The 15,014-nt window shown below is 35.8% G+C and overlaps 2 pseudogenes across 1 annotated transcript; one reads left to right on the top strand and one right to left on the bottom strand.

Annotated features, from left to right (window-relative positions):
• The first annotated feature begins 500 nt into the window (after nucleotides 1-500).
• On the top strand, nucleotides 501-2,872 carry LOC143597259 (late embryogenesis abundant protein 47 pseudogene; annotated as a pseudogene).
• A 4,155-nt stretch (nucleotides 2,873-7,027) lies between these two features.
• On the bottom strand, nucleotides 7,028-13,457 carry LOC143597260 (uncharacterized protein At5g08430-like; annotated as a pseudogene). Its single transcript, XR_013146861.1, has 8 exons — nucleotides 13,368-13,457; nucleotides 11,933-12,648; nucleotides 10,841-10,950; nucleotides 9,928-9,987; nucleotides 9,766-9,816; nucleotides 9,565-9,635; nucleotides 9,110-9,294; nucleotides 7,028-7,635 (listed from the first exon to the last, which is right to left on the bottom strand). The product of XR_013146861.1 is annotated as an uncharacterized protein At5g08430-like (transcript).
• Between the last annotated feature and the right edge of the window lie 1,557 nt (nucleotides 13,458-15,014).

Below are 15,014 nucleotides of genomic sequence, written 5' to 3'. Positions count from 1 at the left end.
TCTTGTTCCGATACCTCACAAACGTGCATGTTGATTGAATTCGTATTGTCCGATACCTCATAAAACATGCATGTTGGCTGATTTCGAAGTGTTGATCAAAGATAAGAGGTTTAATCCCATCTTCCTGATCAACTCTCCACAAATGCATGCATCTTTCATGTGCTACCCTTCGCAATACACATAAAAACATGACATAGTAGTACATCGTACGCACGAAGACATGTAAAACCATGCATTTTACTTTAGTTATCATAACACACAACCACATCACCCGTCAACTACACCATCACTAAATTCCATTTGAACCATCGTGTTACTAACATTTTATAAAATTAAGTACACATTTTATAAAATTTGATCCACATTTTATATATTCAAAACCAAAACCAAGTAAACTACAAGAAAGAGAACTAATTTTTATATAGTAATTTTTTTTAACCGAGCAAACAATAAGGTTATATGCCCTTGTTAAGTTAATTCTGGGAGATTATAATTTTGGGAGAGAAAATCATGGTAGACCACAAAATCCAAAAAAACATTGCAAACATGTAACATTTATTGGCCAAAGGCAGAAGACCAAGTCATACATTATATATATGATGATTAATGAACCCACCACTTGTCAAATTTTAAAAACACAAGAAAATGATATCATCCAACCCTTTGCCATTCCCCTTTTGATCCAATTTGTTATATATCCTTAAATTCCATTTTATGCATACATCCTCAAAAGGTTTTGGAATCTAGAGGCAATAAATAATTTAGGTAGATTAGGCAAAACACAAACAAAATGAGCCAATTACAACCTATGAAACCACAATTAGGGGAAGAAACTCAAGATTCCCATGAAAACGTCGCCGCCCACGTTCAAGAAAATAAGGATCTCAACGTTCAAGTACACAAAGATCTCAACGAAGAAAGCCAGGTGAGTCGAGTTAAATATATACCTCACACGTACCATCATCATGCATTTTGCGTGGTTTATATCATGAATAGAACTCGCATGTTCATTAACAAAAGTTAGCTTTCTCTTTCATTAGGTTGAATAATACAAGTCTAAACAGGTTTATAAACACGTATCGTGCAATATTAAGTTATAAAATATACATTTACAATGCATGCGTGACAAAGATATAGATAAGAAGATCAAAACCACGCTCTATGAATGTTATGACCCCACGTTCTATAAATGTTATTTTTGAACAACTTAGTTTAATTTGCCATCCAGAAATGACTAGCAACACAACTTGTTGCCCGTTTCCCTTCTGTATCAATGTAAACATGTACCTTTTACAGAAAGACAATAAGCTAGGTATTGAATACAAACAAGTTACAACATAATTATTTTAACAAAAGTTGACTAAGTTATAAGCGTTATGATGTTAATAAATGGGTAAAAAATGTGAAGGGTGGCAGGAAAAACAGTGAACTGGCTGCTGCGTCATCAGGAGAACAAATACTTAACCAAGGACACATCACCATTGGAGAAGCACTTGAAGCCACAGCTCTAACAGCAGGCAGTAGGCCGGTTGATTACAGCGATGCTGCCGCCATACAAGCTGCCGAAGTTAGGGCCACTGGTCGCACCAACATAGTGCCAGGCGGCGTTGCTGCAGCGGCTCAGTCAGCCGCCACTAGAAATGCTCGCCTCACACGAGATGATGAAAAAACCAAGTTGAGCGAGATTCTTGCGGTAAAAATGCATTGCTTTAGTCTATTAAACGCTACTTTTCACGGGTTGGTTTGTCGAACCTTACACAAACATAAATAAACGTGTATGACGCGCAAAAGTGATTTTTTTTTTGTATAGCATGTTTGACACAGACAACGCCCTGCTTGCGGTGCGCGCATATAATGTATATATGTGTGAACCCTCGGGTGGGCAAAAGTAAAATTGCACTAATTTTGACGTTATTTTACTAATCTCGTGAAAATAATGTTAAAAGTGGCGGAAGGTTAATCAGGCATCATGTGGTGGCGTTGATAGCCGAAAGACAAGGGCACATGCACCGATCAGCCGGTGTCCCGATGATTGAGTGCTATGTGCCTTATGTCCAAGGCTTGATGCAAAACTACTATCGAGCCGGGGGTCTCACCGGAAGCAGCCTCTCTATCCCTATGGGATAGAGGTAAGGCTGTCTACATCTTACCCTTCTCAGACCCTACCATAGCATTGCTATTGGTGGGATATACTGAGTACGATGATGATGATGATGATGTTTGACACAGACACGACTCGTTTGACCTGAAACTCTTTCTGGAAAATATTCAAAATACTACCATTTTCTTAATTTAAAAAAAAAAAGAGAATGTCAAATGATATATGACTAATATGAGTAAATAAAAAAGTCAAGGATCATTTTGTCTCAGTCAATGGTCAAAATGGGTATTTTGATAACTTTTTTTTTTCACATATTACATCTCTAAAGTTAAAATTTACAATTAAAACCACACATTTATGTAAACTATACATTTGTTTGGGATAAAATACTTGACCGGCCAGTTTAATTAGGTGTGTTTATTGTCCGATTTTAATGAAGATTCCAGGCCAAACCACTAGCTATACTGCTAGAAGCCGAGAAACCAAACTAGTCGGGTTGGGTGGGTTGGCGGGACCGGCCAAACTAGTCAAAACATTCAGTTTCACAGTTTAAACAATGTTTTTTTCTTCAATATGAAACAGGAAGCAACTTCAAAGCTACCGGCGGACAAGCCTGTAACACGTAGGGATGCGGAGGGAGTCATTGGAGCCGAGTTAAGAAATGATCCGAACCTGACAACGCGTCCTGGGGGTGTTGCAGCGTCGCTAGCTGCCGCGGCAAGGATTAACCAAATTAACAATGTGAACCAGAATTCCCCAAGAAAAGAATGAATTTTGATCATGCTACAATAAATGTTGGGGGCTTTTGTTTTCTATTAATCCTTTTAATAACAATTGTATTACAAATTGTATATTGGTATTTTATATATTGAATGGCACTGTATATATAGTACATCATACGAAATTACGAATAGACAAGTTTGTTGATTATGATAGACGAATTTAAATGGTTAAAATGTCGTTAAATAAACATAGACGTTTTGATAAATTGGTAAGTAAAGTGTTCTTTTGTGAGTGTAGATATAAACAGATGAAAGTAAGAAAAATGGAAATGTGAGCCAAAAGTTGCTCTTTTTTTAATGCATTAAACTGTTAAAGCAACTTACATTAAATAGGAAACAAATAAACATAAATTTGGACAACACCCACATCCTTGAAAACAACAACTACTCCAAAGAAAAAGTAAACCACTACTCTACTACATACTTATCTTGGACAACACCCACATCCATACCCAAGAAGTGTTGCAATCTGCCCAAATCCTTCATCTTAAACCGAGTGCACAAGTTTGTTTTAAGCAGATCAATCTCTTCTTAAACATCACCTGTCAATATTAAATCATCTACATACACAAGAGTACATACCACTTTGTCTTCAATTTTCTTGACAAATAGGCTATGATCAGCAGAGGTTAAGTGCTACCCAATTAACTCCAAAAACTCAGCTATCTTGCCAAACCAAGATCTTGGTGACTGCTTTAACCCGTATATTGCCTTTTTCAGTTTACACACGTACTCCGGATGCTCATGATTCTCAAACACCATTGGTTGCTCCATGTGAATAACGTGATCGATTTCCCCATACAGGGACGCGTTATTAACATCCATTTGCCACATTTTCCAGCCTTTGCACGCGGCTAAGGCTAAGAGTACACAAATCATTGTGATCTTCGCTACCGGACTAAACGTGACTTCATAATCTAATCCATAGTTTTGAGAGAAACCTCGTGCCACTAACCCAGCTTTGAACCTCTCAACAGTTCCATCGGCCCTTTGTTTCACTTTGTAGACCCATTTGCAAGAGATCGGGTCCACGTCACCAGGTTTTGGGACAAGTTCCCAAGTTTGATTTCGAACCAGGGCATCCATTTCGGCCTTCATTGCATCTATCCACTCCTGTATTTCACTTGCTTGTTGGTAGGTTAATCGATTCACAAAATACTTCTTCGACTATTGCAACATTTGCATACTTTGGATTGGACCGCCTTTCTCTTTGTGACCGCCTTAACTCAGTTTCTGGTACTGACCCTCGTGGCTCATTATGGATAGATTCTTGCTGATCTTCTTCGATGTTACTGGAACTTTCAATGACTTTTTCCACCATTTGCCACTTTACCAAAGACGACTCCAAGTCTTCAACCAATTGTTTTGTATCTTCCATAACCGAGTGATCAGCTCCCCACCACGAGAACGTCTCATCAAAAACGACATTCCTAGAGATGTGAACCTTTCCGATATTAGGATTGAAGCACCTCCACCATTTCCTTTCCGGGTCATATCCTATGAGCACACACCATAGTGCCTTTTTCTCTAATTTGTATCGGAGATAATTAGGCACAAAGACATAACATACACACCCAAACAGTCGAAAATAATGAACAATAGGTTTAGCTTGAAATAACCTTTCAAATGGCGATGCATATTGTAGGTTTTGTAAAGACGTTCGGTTAATAAGATAACCTACTGTTCGCATTACCTCCGCCCAAAACCGTTTGGGAAGATTCTTATCATGAAGTAAGCATCTCATGACTTCTGCTAAATGATGATTTTTACGTTCGGACACACCGTTTTGCTGGGGTGTGTTCGAACACGTAAATTTCCGCCTGATCCGTTTCTGCTTCTGGTACAAATCAAACTCGATGGACATGTACTCGCCACCTTTGTCTGATCTCAAACAACCCACCTTGTGACCCGCTTCTCTTTCAGCTTCTGATTCAAATCCTTTAAATTTTGCAGGTACTTCAGACTTCTATTTCATAAAATAGATCAGTAATCATCGATGAAAGTCACTGCATACTATGGCCCATTAATCGAGGCTTGTTTAGCTGGCCCCCACACTTCTGAATGCACCAGAGAAAGTGGTGCAGCGCTAGATAATTTGAAGAATGAATTGACTCTTGCTTTGCTTTTCTATATTGGCAGCCAACACACATGATGTTGTAATGGCAGAGACTTCTTAAACATCAGCCTCTATGGCTTGAGACTCCAATTCTCCTTTTAACTCAATAGCAACCGAGTTTTCTTGAACCTCCCAATCTTCTTCTTCTTTCACGACGGCGCCATTCCCTTGGCCATGCGACCTTTCTGGCCACATCGAAAAGGAAACTGTTTCCCATAAACTTTGGTCTTCCTATTGCTACTACTTTCACTCTTTTCCACTCCGTACCCCCTCTTAAACTGGGATTTTCCTTTGGTGTTGTGGTTAGTGGGTCGAGCAGTCTTGTTGGGCTCAAAACTTTTATATTGGCCTTTGCCTTTTGTTCGATTTGCAAATAGGACTTATGCCTCAACCTTTGGTACAACTTTCATTGACATATATCGCATTTGCTTTGCCAAGAGATTTTCAAAGCTGGTTTAAGTCCATGAATTATGATTCTCTTCCGTCTCATATCACCGATTCTAGCCTCTGATCAAGTTCGCTGATCTCTCTGCATAGAGTTTTAACTCTATGGAAATACTGCGGAATGGTGAGTTCTACTTGTGACACGGAAAGCAATTCGTTTTCTAGTAATTGCAATTTTGTGTCGTTCTCCTTTGAAAACAGAATCTTGAGATCATCCCAAGCTTCTTTTGGTGACTTTGCATCTCGTATGTGGCTCAACACTTCTTCCTCCAGCACAAACAAGGCTTTCCCGGCCTTAATTCTCCATTTAAGAAAAGCACCTTGCTCGGTGGTTCAACATCAACATACCACAGGTCCTAACCCTGCAAGTACGAGCCCATGATATGTAATTCTGATTCTTTACTCCACCCATCAACTGTAACTCAGGCATTATGGGTATTGGCTCTGATACCAAGTGCTTCTTTTGTGAGTGTAGATATAAAGTAAGAAAAAAGGAAATGTGAGCCAAAAGTTTGCTCTTTTCTGAATGCATTAAACTGTTAAAGCAACTTACATTAAATAGGAAACAAATAAACATAAATGTGGACAACACCAACATCCTTGAAAACAACAACTACTCCAAAGAAAAAGTAAACCACTACTCTACCACATACTTATTCTTCGGAACGGAAAAATTAAAGCAAAACATAAAAATAAATGCTGACTCATTTCCACCTGGACATCCACATAGGCTGTGATATTGACCATTCAGCACGTTTCACGTTTGTATTGAAAAATAAAATAATATTAGAATTGGTAAAAATTTCGCTGAGTAATCAATTTAATTTATAGTGTTTAATATAGGGAAATAGAAGGCAAACGAGCAACAAGATACACCACTAGCCCTTTTAGATGCAAAACTAAGTCTTTTAAAAGCTACGTTCAACACTCATGGAAGATCAATGGCTAGACCATAGGAACAATCTCGCAATATTAAATCCAGAATAAAGATCAAGCAATAGAGACCCGCGCAAAATTTCATAGAGAACTACACTTAGTTCGATTTTGATCGGCATGAAGTTTTTCTTTAGTGTTTTAGGCACAAGTATTAGTATAAATCACACACATAGCAAAGCTATTAGTAGGGTCTGGGATCTGGATGGGGTGTAGACAAACCATATCTCTATTTCAGTTTGCTATTAGTAGGGTCAGGGATCTGGATGGGGTGTAGACAAACCATATCTCTATTTCAGAGCATAGATGTTGCTTCTAGGGAAATCCCCTATCTATAATAGCTATTTTATAAAACTTGAAATATTTCTATAAATTCTAAACTTTTTTAAAAAATATAACCTTCGAAGAGTTTCTAACATAGGTTTATGAATTGACAACAGTATAAAGACTTAGGAAGACTTGCTAGAAATCAGGAAATGAGGACTTGCCAAATTAAAATGAGTAAAGATGTGTTCTAGGTTTTCTGGATATATCCATCTTATTACATAAACACCAAAAAATATTAAAGTAAACTATGATCAAAGTAAATTAAAAAAACCTAACTAAAACACAACTAAATTAAAAGAATCCCATGAAACATAACATAAATCACTAACTGGTAAAGTCAAAATCAACAAATCCTATTTGCTGGGATTGCTAGAAAGCACATCGGTCAACAAGACAGCAGACTCGGGTGTTTGGCCTTCTTTCCATACCTTAAAATCAGACATGAAATAGCCCGCATCACTCCAGCATTTCAAGTCAAAACTGTGAAAATGGCCCTTGAAACTGACCTTGTGGGTCCCGGTAGAACCATTTTGGGCGACTGAATTCATACTCGTCTTCTTGCACATGCGTTTTTTCAACCACTTGCTCTTTATGTGTTTCCTCTGCATCGTCGTCGCATAGATCAATCACATTTGACATTTTGCTAAAGTCAACTGTTTGGCCTGAGCTTCGAGACTTGGGCATCTGCACCGTTTCCACCCACTGGAAGCTTGTTAGGTGTTCTCCAGAACCGGTATTCTTTGTTTTGATCAAGTCAACTGCTTGACCGAAATTTATGGTTTTAGAGTCAACAGTTGGACCAAAACTTATGGTTTTGGGCATCTGCACGGTTTCCACCCACTGGAAGCTTGTTAAGTGTTCTTCCGAGCCCCCTTTCTTTGTTGGCTCTGCTTTGCATTCAACAACTCCATTAAGAACTACCACCTTATCTTCTGTATATAAAATAATAAAACATTAGAGGTGTCAAAATTGACAGATGGGTCAAACCCGATTTGGGACCTTGTTTTGTTCATTTCAATTAAAATGGGTCGATTTTCGTCTCAAATCGAACCAAAAACTCGTTTTTTTGGTTTTCACAATGGGTTCGGTTTTGATTTTTTCGATTTGAAAATTTTGGGCTGAAAGAAAATAACGGTCCAAAATAATTAATTTGGGCTGCAAAATTTGAGACAAAATTCTTTTGTTAATTAATGATTAATTGGCTATTACATATTAGGACCTAAAACTTTTGGTATACACCATTTATTAATTTCTTATAATTTGAAAATCGTTTTCTTTCTCGATTTTTTCAGTTTTTGGTTGAAAGCAAAACCATAGTTATCAAAAGCGGTAAGCGCACTCAAGGCACATAGGCATCGCCTAGGGCCTAGGCGCAAAAAAGCGAGGGCCTGAGAAAAAAAAAGCGCAATAATAAAAACAATAAAATATATATATGTAATAGATATACAAAGCTATTATTACTCCCCAAATATAATTAAAATTCAATACGACTAACAATTAAAAACATTAACCAATACAAAAACAAAAATCTTTTAAAATAATGATATTTAAATATATGTAGCTTAACTAGAATATACAAAACATATTTAATACATAATCAAAAATTGTAGATGATTTTGGAGTAAATTACGTAAGTTGACCTATTTTTTAGGTGATTCTATTTCTTATCAATCAGTTATTGATTTATAAAAAGATATTAGAAAAAAGTCAAAAAAAATCAGAAAAAATCAAAAACTAAACAAAATAATCAGAAATTTCTCCTATATATGCGCCTTCAGCATTAAAAGCGGGAAATCACCGCTTCGCCTAAAAATTGCGCTTAGGCGTGCGCTTTGATCGCTTTTAATAACTATGAGCAAAACCAAAACCAAACCAAAAAAATGATTTTTAAAAAACCATAAAACCAGATGCCTGTTTTTTATAGAGTTCGGTGATTTAGGTTCGGTTACGTCGGTTATTCCAGTTACGGTTTGGGACCTTTTCTTTGTTATCTAATGATTAACAGATTATTACACATTTGGACCGAAAACTAGTGGTCCACACCATTTAATAATTAACTAGTTATACATAACTTAAAACCGTTTTTCAAAATTTTATCAGTCCGGTTCTATTCCAATCAGTTTGGTTTGTTTTTTTCGGTTTTTGGTTAATAGCGAAACAGAAATCGAACCAAAATATCAGTTTTTGAAAAAAATATAAAAACAGTCGGTTTTTATTGGGTTTGATAATTTCAGTTCAGTTGCGTCAGTTACTCAGATTACGATTAGGTTATTTCAGTTTCGTGCAACCCTTATCGTGTTAAATATGATAACATAGCAAAGCTATTAGCCTATCACAATACCAATCTAATTTTATTTAAAAATAAGACTATGTTTTGTAATCAAATGTGTGTACATAATTACATACCTGCAGCTTCTGAACCATGAACTAAGATTGGTGAATTATCGCGCTGGTCTATATCATGTTCTTGATCTTGTGGTGTGGCTTCTGGTTCTAATAAATCTGCAGTCACCTTTGGAACCTCGCTTAACAGCTTTGATTTCTCGGATGGTGTTTGCAGCCGTTTTCTTCTTTCCAGATACTCAAATAGCGTAAGAACTCGAGCGAGGTTTATCAAGCATCAATATAAAACTTTGTTTTAATCATTGCTTTATTGAATAATGAGATTATTATTTTATACAGTAGGACATATGTGTTCTTTTGCATAACTATTATCTTAGCTATTTTGAGAATTGATAATAGATGTTAACTTTCCTGGTTCCCACTGGTTAGCACTTAGTAGGGTATTAGACCCGTGAGTTTTATCTAACGGGTTCTCATGGTTACCAAATACAATATTTATTATTATGATAAAAGGATATTCTTTGCGCCATCCTTTTTCATTGGCTCGCTCTAGGAGGTTCTGTAGATGGTCAAGTTCTCTAGGAAGCCACTGTAAGTAAAAGAATAACAAGATGATAAACTGTTACATACATGAAGCTTGAATCGTGTTTATGCATTAATTTATTTATTATGTTATATAGAATCATATGTTCTGATGGGTCATAACGAGCATTGCTTACATGGTTTGTTATTTCTTCATGCAAGATTTGGGCCTTCTGTTCAAACTCTACCTACCAACATACCAAGATCACCAATAAGAGTTTAATGAATTAAGAAAAAATTTGAAGATCATAAAAGCAGTCATCTTGGTAAGTAACATGTTGAATAAGATAGAAACTTACAACGGTAGGCCTTTTAAGTAACCCATCCTTAACCCTTTGACACAAATCCTCAACTTCTTCCTGCGAGAGAAATGGCAATAACAAAAATGTGCATTGGATTAGTAAATGGTAAACACATAGGCAAGAATATAGTTGATACAAAATATACTTGTAATGTACATTATCTAGTTATGGAATAAAAGTAACTAAATATATGAAAAGAAACAACCATTTATTTAGCTATGAATGGTTAACTAAAAAATTGTGATAGCTTTATAACACTCATGAGGTGAACCATGAACTATGCTAATTGCTGACGAGTTGAAATCAAATGTTCAAAAATTGCATATATATGCAGTCATACAATATTTGTAGAAGCCATAGCCAACAAACATCATCTCTTTCACTATTTTGTTTGGTTTGAAAACAAACCGAATATGATCTTAACTTTTCCTTCAAAGATCAAGCAAGCTATGTTTAAACTCTTATTTTCAAGAATGAGTTTGGTTGAATTGCTTGTTTACTTTCAACATGGACTCAAACATAAATAGGCCACTTAATTTTAAAATCCCACATAAATCAAAGTGTTCTGCAAATCACCGCCTCCGCTTGTTCTACAAGAATCATAACGAGTACATATATGATATATATGTATGTGTGTGTGTGTGTAATCTCTTAGATAGTTTCCTTCAAAAGAATGTAATTAACTTCTCATTCCATCTACGCCTACATACAAAGCTGCATCATATCCGTTCGCTTTTGAATTACAGGAAAATGCTTAAATTATAACTGCTATAAAACAATTTAACGCCCACATATTTTAGTCACACGGCATAATTTGAAAGGTTTATAAATTATTATAGAAAAATACATAATTCTATACTAATTTTTGAAATGATGAAAAACTGCAAGTGCCATTGACTATGCAAGTTACCTTCGAGAAGTTATCATCCGACAGCATGTGTATAGATATGTCTTTAGCCATGTTTGGAACCTGAAGGAGAACTTCATGCACACCCCCATTTCCTGGTTCATTTTTCACCCCTGCAAAACAACAGATAGCGCACAACAAGAATAAGGACTGATCCAAGAAAATAAAAGGTTTATAGCTATCAAAATGATTAATCAACTTCACGAGTTCACGATAGCAAATAGTAAATTGTCAATTACGATTTTGATAACTTCAAGAAATGATAACTTTGCCTTGTATTAATAATAGGTTATGATTAAACAATAGATGTTTTAATTATAAATGTGAAGGTACATAGGTAGAGACGGTAAGATTGGCATGCTGGGAAAAAGTCCTAAACGGTTAACGTAAAAATGAGTCAAACTTTAGCACGGTACTTGTTAGGTTGACCTCAAAACACTTCGTTGTCCATTTTAAAAAAATTATAACAATTATAGCATTAGATATCATTATAAAAAAAATATCATTACAAAACCATCTAGCTCGTTAAATAAAACAAATTAAGAAATTGTATGCACTAAAAAGTTCCCTCCTGGCGACTTTCAACCTGTATGTACTTTTAGGGTTGTTCAAAAAGGCCGTGACTTGTAACTCGTTTGAATAAAGCTCAAAAAGGCTTGCTCAAAATGGCTTGAATGTCAAACAAGCGGAATTGAGCCAGCTTGGTTTGTAAACGAGCCAAGCACGAGCTTAAGTAAGCTAGGCTTGTTGGATCACTCATTAGGCTCATTTATCTGGCCCGCTAAAACTTAAGCCAAATTTTAATATATAAAAATTATAAATTTTGTAGTTCATTAACTATGCATCATGTGTATGCTTAAAATATTTTTTTTTCTTTTTATATACATCAATATGTGTAACTTTTATTAAAGAATAGATGAGTTGGCTCACAAACCACGAGCCAGAGCAGAGCTCAAGCTCAACATTCAGCCAGTTAAGACAAACAAGTCGAGCTGGCTCGGCTTGGTTTGTAAACAAACCGAGCCCGAGCCACACCCATCAGGCAGACTATATAAAAAGAATGGGATAGCAGTAAATATAGAAACTTCAATGCACCTGTAACTGGATGCAGCTGATGAGAGTTCTTCTGTGAGAAATCCATAGGATCAGACTTAATCCTAATGTAGCTACCTAACAACTTCCCTTCAAAGCTCTCGGGGTGCTTAACAAGCTCTTCAACTAAACTCCTTTTTAAATACAAAAGCTTTATATTATCGGGTATAATAGCTGCAAAACGGCTTAACCGAGCCTGGTCTTTCTTCTTTTGACCAGTTTTCTCTAAACTAGAAAGTTTCTGCTTCTTGTATTTTAAGTTAACATCCTCATAATCGTCTGAATTATAAAAATCATCATCGTCTTCAGAGGAATCATTGTTCTCAGCAAAATATATATTCAGCAGTTCGTGTATTTTATTTCTGGGAACTGTATTCTTGCTGAAAAGTAAACGAAGCCTCTCGTCACATACAACCCGTTTCTTTTTAAGAGGGTTTAAAAGGTTGTAAGTATGCACATATTCATTAATTATGGTTGCCACGTCATACTGAGAGAGCTTTTCACCGGTGTCTTTGCCAATTGATTGTAGAAATTCAATTAATGACTTGGAACCCCACCCAACAAACTCCAACTTCTTCGACTTCTTTCGCCTATGCTTCACAGTACTCAGCGTCTGATCATTAGCATCATCCACCCAAAAGAATCCCTTCCCATCTGCCATACCAACACCACGCCCTTGATTGACTGTTACAAATTACCGTTCACAAGGCCAAAAAAAACTGCATTGTACCATAACAAACATCTCAGCAATCTAAAATTGCATTGAACTGAAAGATAATAAACACATGCGGAAGTGCAAAACAATGACAAATTGGATAATCTGATAGGTTCCATAATGGAACAAAATAATGAGCATGAAACATATAGAAAAGCAATTTTAGCAAACAATCATAACTGATGAAAAAGATATTATACTATAAAGCGAAAAACTCAAGTGGTGGTGATGAGTCAATGCACACGGCGGCATCTTCTTAATTACATCTTGACTCTTTTAGAACTTTTGGTACTAATTCGATTTATATCATACAATAGCTTTTGTTTATTTCATATGAAGAAAAGTGATATTTTACTAATACATAATGTATTTTAATTTTTTTTTATTTAAGTGTGTTTTCTTTCTTAGGCCCTCACTTTTTTGGCGAGGCCTATGTGCCTTGAGTGCGTCTGGCGCCAAGTACCTAACTATTTACTAAATTTTGTTTTTGCCTGCGATATCGGTACCGAACCACCTAATGCATCATTTTTATCATAAACAGTGTGTTAAACTGATTAATTTGCTATTAGACCATCAAACAATTAACACAAATACCTAATTAGGTAAAATTACAATAATCCTAATTAAAGTAATTCAAAATAACATGAAACTGAAATCATTATATGTTTAAACAATTAAAAAAACCATAAAATGGGAAAAAAAAAAAACAAAACAGACACAAACCGTGAAACTTTGGAGTTAGAGAATTTAGGTTTTGACGATCATTTACGGTGGGTGCAGGTGATGGTGGTTTGAGGTGGGTGGCTGACGGACAGCCGGAGCTGGTGGTGGCGGACTGACTGACTGGTGACTAAAATAATAAATTGGGGGTAAATTGAATTTGAGGATTTCTATAAACCTATAATTTGTAATATAATATGCCTCAACCTAAAATCTAATTATTTATTTATTTATTTATTTTATAAGGTTAGGTGTGTCATTTGTCACATCTTTTATCTTATAATTAAAATAAATAGTTGTGTTGTTAAGGCAAGCTTTTAATTTTGTTTTTCTTCCGTTTATCTTATTTCACATCTCCGTATATTTAGTAATAAAATCTTCGTATATATAGTAATAAAATATAATATAGTTAGTATAGTAACGTATGTGAGATATTTAACGTCAAATATATTGACTTATTTAAGAGAAAATTATGGTTTGTGCCCCTATGATGGACGGGCACTCTGTAGATCCCATTCTTGATTTGTGCATTTGTGCGATTGTTGTTTTTAAACGGGCTCAATCTATCAATGGCCGCCAGTTAACCGTGAGTTGACCCGTTAGCTACAAGGGCAAGACCGTCTTTTTGTTCACAAATCCTTGTTAAAAGATTACCTCCTCCAATTTCGCACATAAGTTATGTCGAAATTATGTCGGCGTGCTTCGTAACTCTATGTCTCCCCATGATTTATTGCTCAAATCTTCAATCGATAATCAATTCTCTCGGTCGATTAATGGTGTGGAAGTAGAAATGGAGGTTGGTTCATACAGTATTAGACCTGAAAGTGAGTATTGTGAACCCTATGACTTGTATGGTAAGTTATCAGTGGTTAATTTGTTTGCAAAATTTTCAATTTATTAGTGTTATTAATTGATTAATGGTTGTTACAAGTGATGGTAAGACAATGTTTACCATAAAGCTGTTCCATGGAGGCGTGTTTGGTACTGAGCTGTAAAAGTTACGAGGGAGGTAAGATAAGCTTTGTTGACTATGTCAAGGTTAACAAATTTTATAAAGGTATGTTGGAAGAAATAGTTTGTAAGTCACAATACGGTTGTGGTAAAGTTTCTTACTTTCTTTTCAAACAACCGTATGTTTGTTTAAATTTAGGTCTAAAGTCGTAGGATTAAGGTCACCATTTTCAAGATGTTTGTGATATTGTTAGAGGTGGTTGTAACATTGTTGAAATTTATGTTGAACATGGCAAAACCAATTTGATACAAATTTTAGGATCTAATAGTGCGTTTAGCATGCCTGCGGGTGAAATAGTGTCATGTAAAGTATCCGGTCAAAATGATGAAAAATTGTGTGATAGTGAAGGTGGAGATGGTGATGAAGAGGATAATTATGCATATGATGGATCAGATGGTAGTGATTCAGATCCTGATTATACAGCTGAATTTGAAAAACCTTTGGAGGAAGTAGAACTTGTCATGAGACTATATAAGGCTATCATTGATTATGATATGGATGAAGACACAAATATTAATAGTGATGGTAACTGGTTAAATCCTGACATGTACGATTATGAGAACTCTAATGATGAGAGTCAGAGTGTGTTGAATAGTGTGGTAAGGAATTTTAAGTGGAAACAAAGGAGTAATGTGAAT

The sequence above is a fragment of the Bidens hawaiensis genome, unplaced genomic scaffold (assembly GCF_021521415.1).
Source record: "Bidens hawaiensis isolate Kalapana, Puna unplaced genomic scaffold, B.hawaiensis_p1.1 tig00048042_1, whole genome shotgun sequence".
Taxonomy (NCBI): domain Eukaryota; kingdom Viridiplantae; phylum Streptophyta; class Magnoliopsida; order Asterales; family Asteraceae; genus Bidens; species Bidens hawaiensis.
The sequence above is the reverse complement of the archived record's forward strand: the minus strand, read 5'-3'. Positions and strand labels throughout refer to the sequence as shown.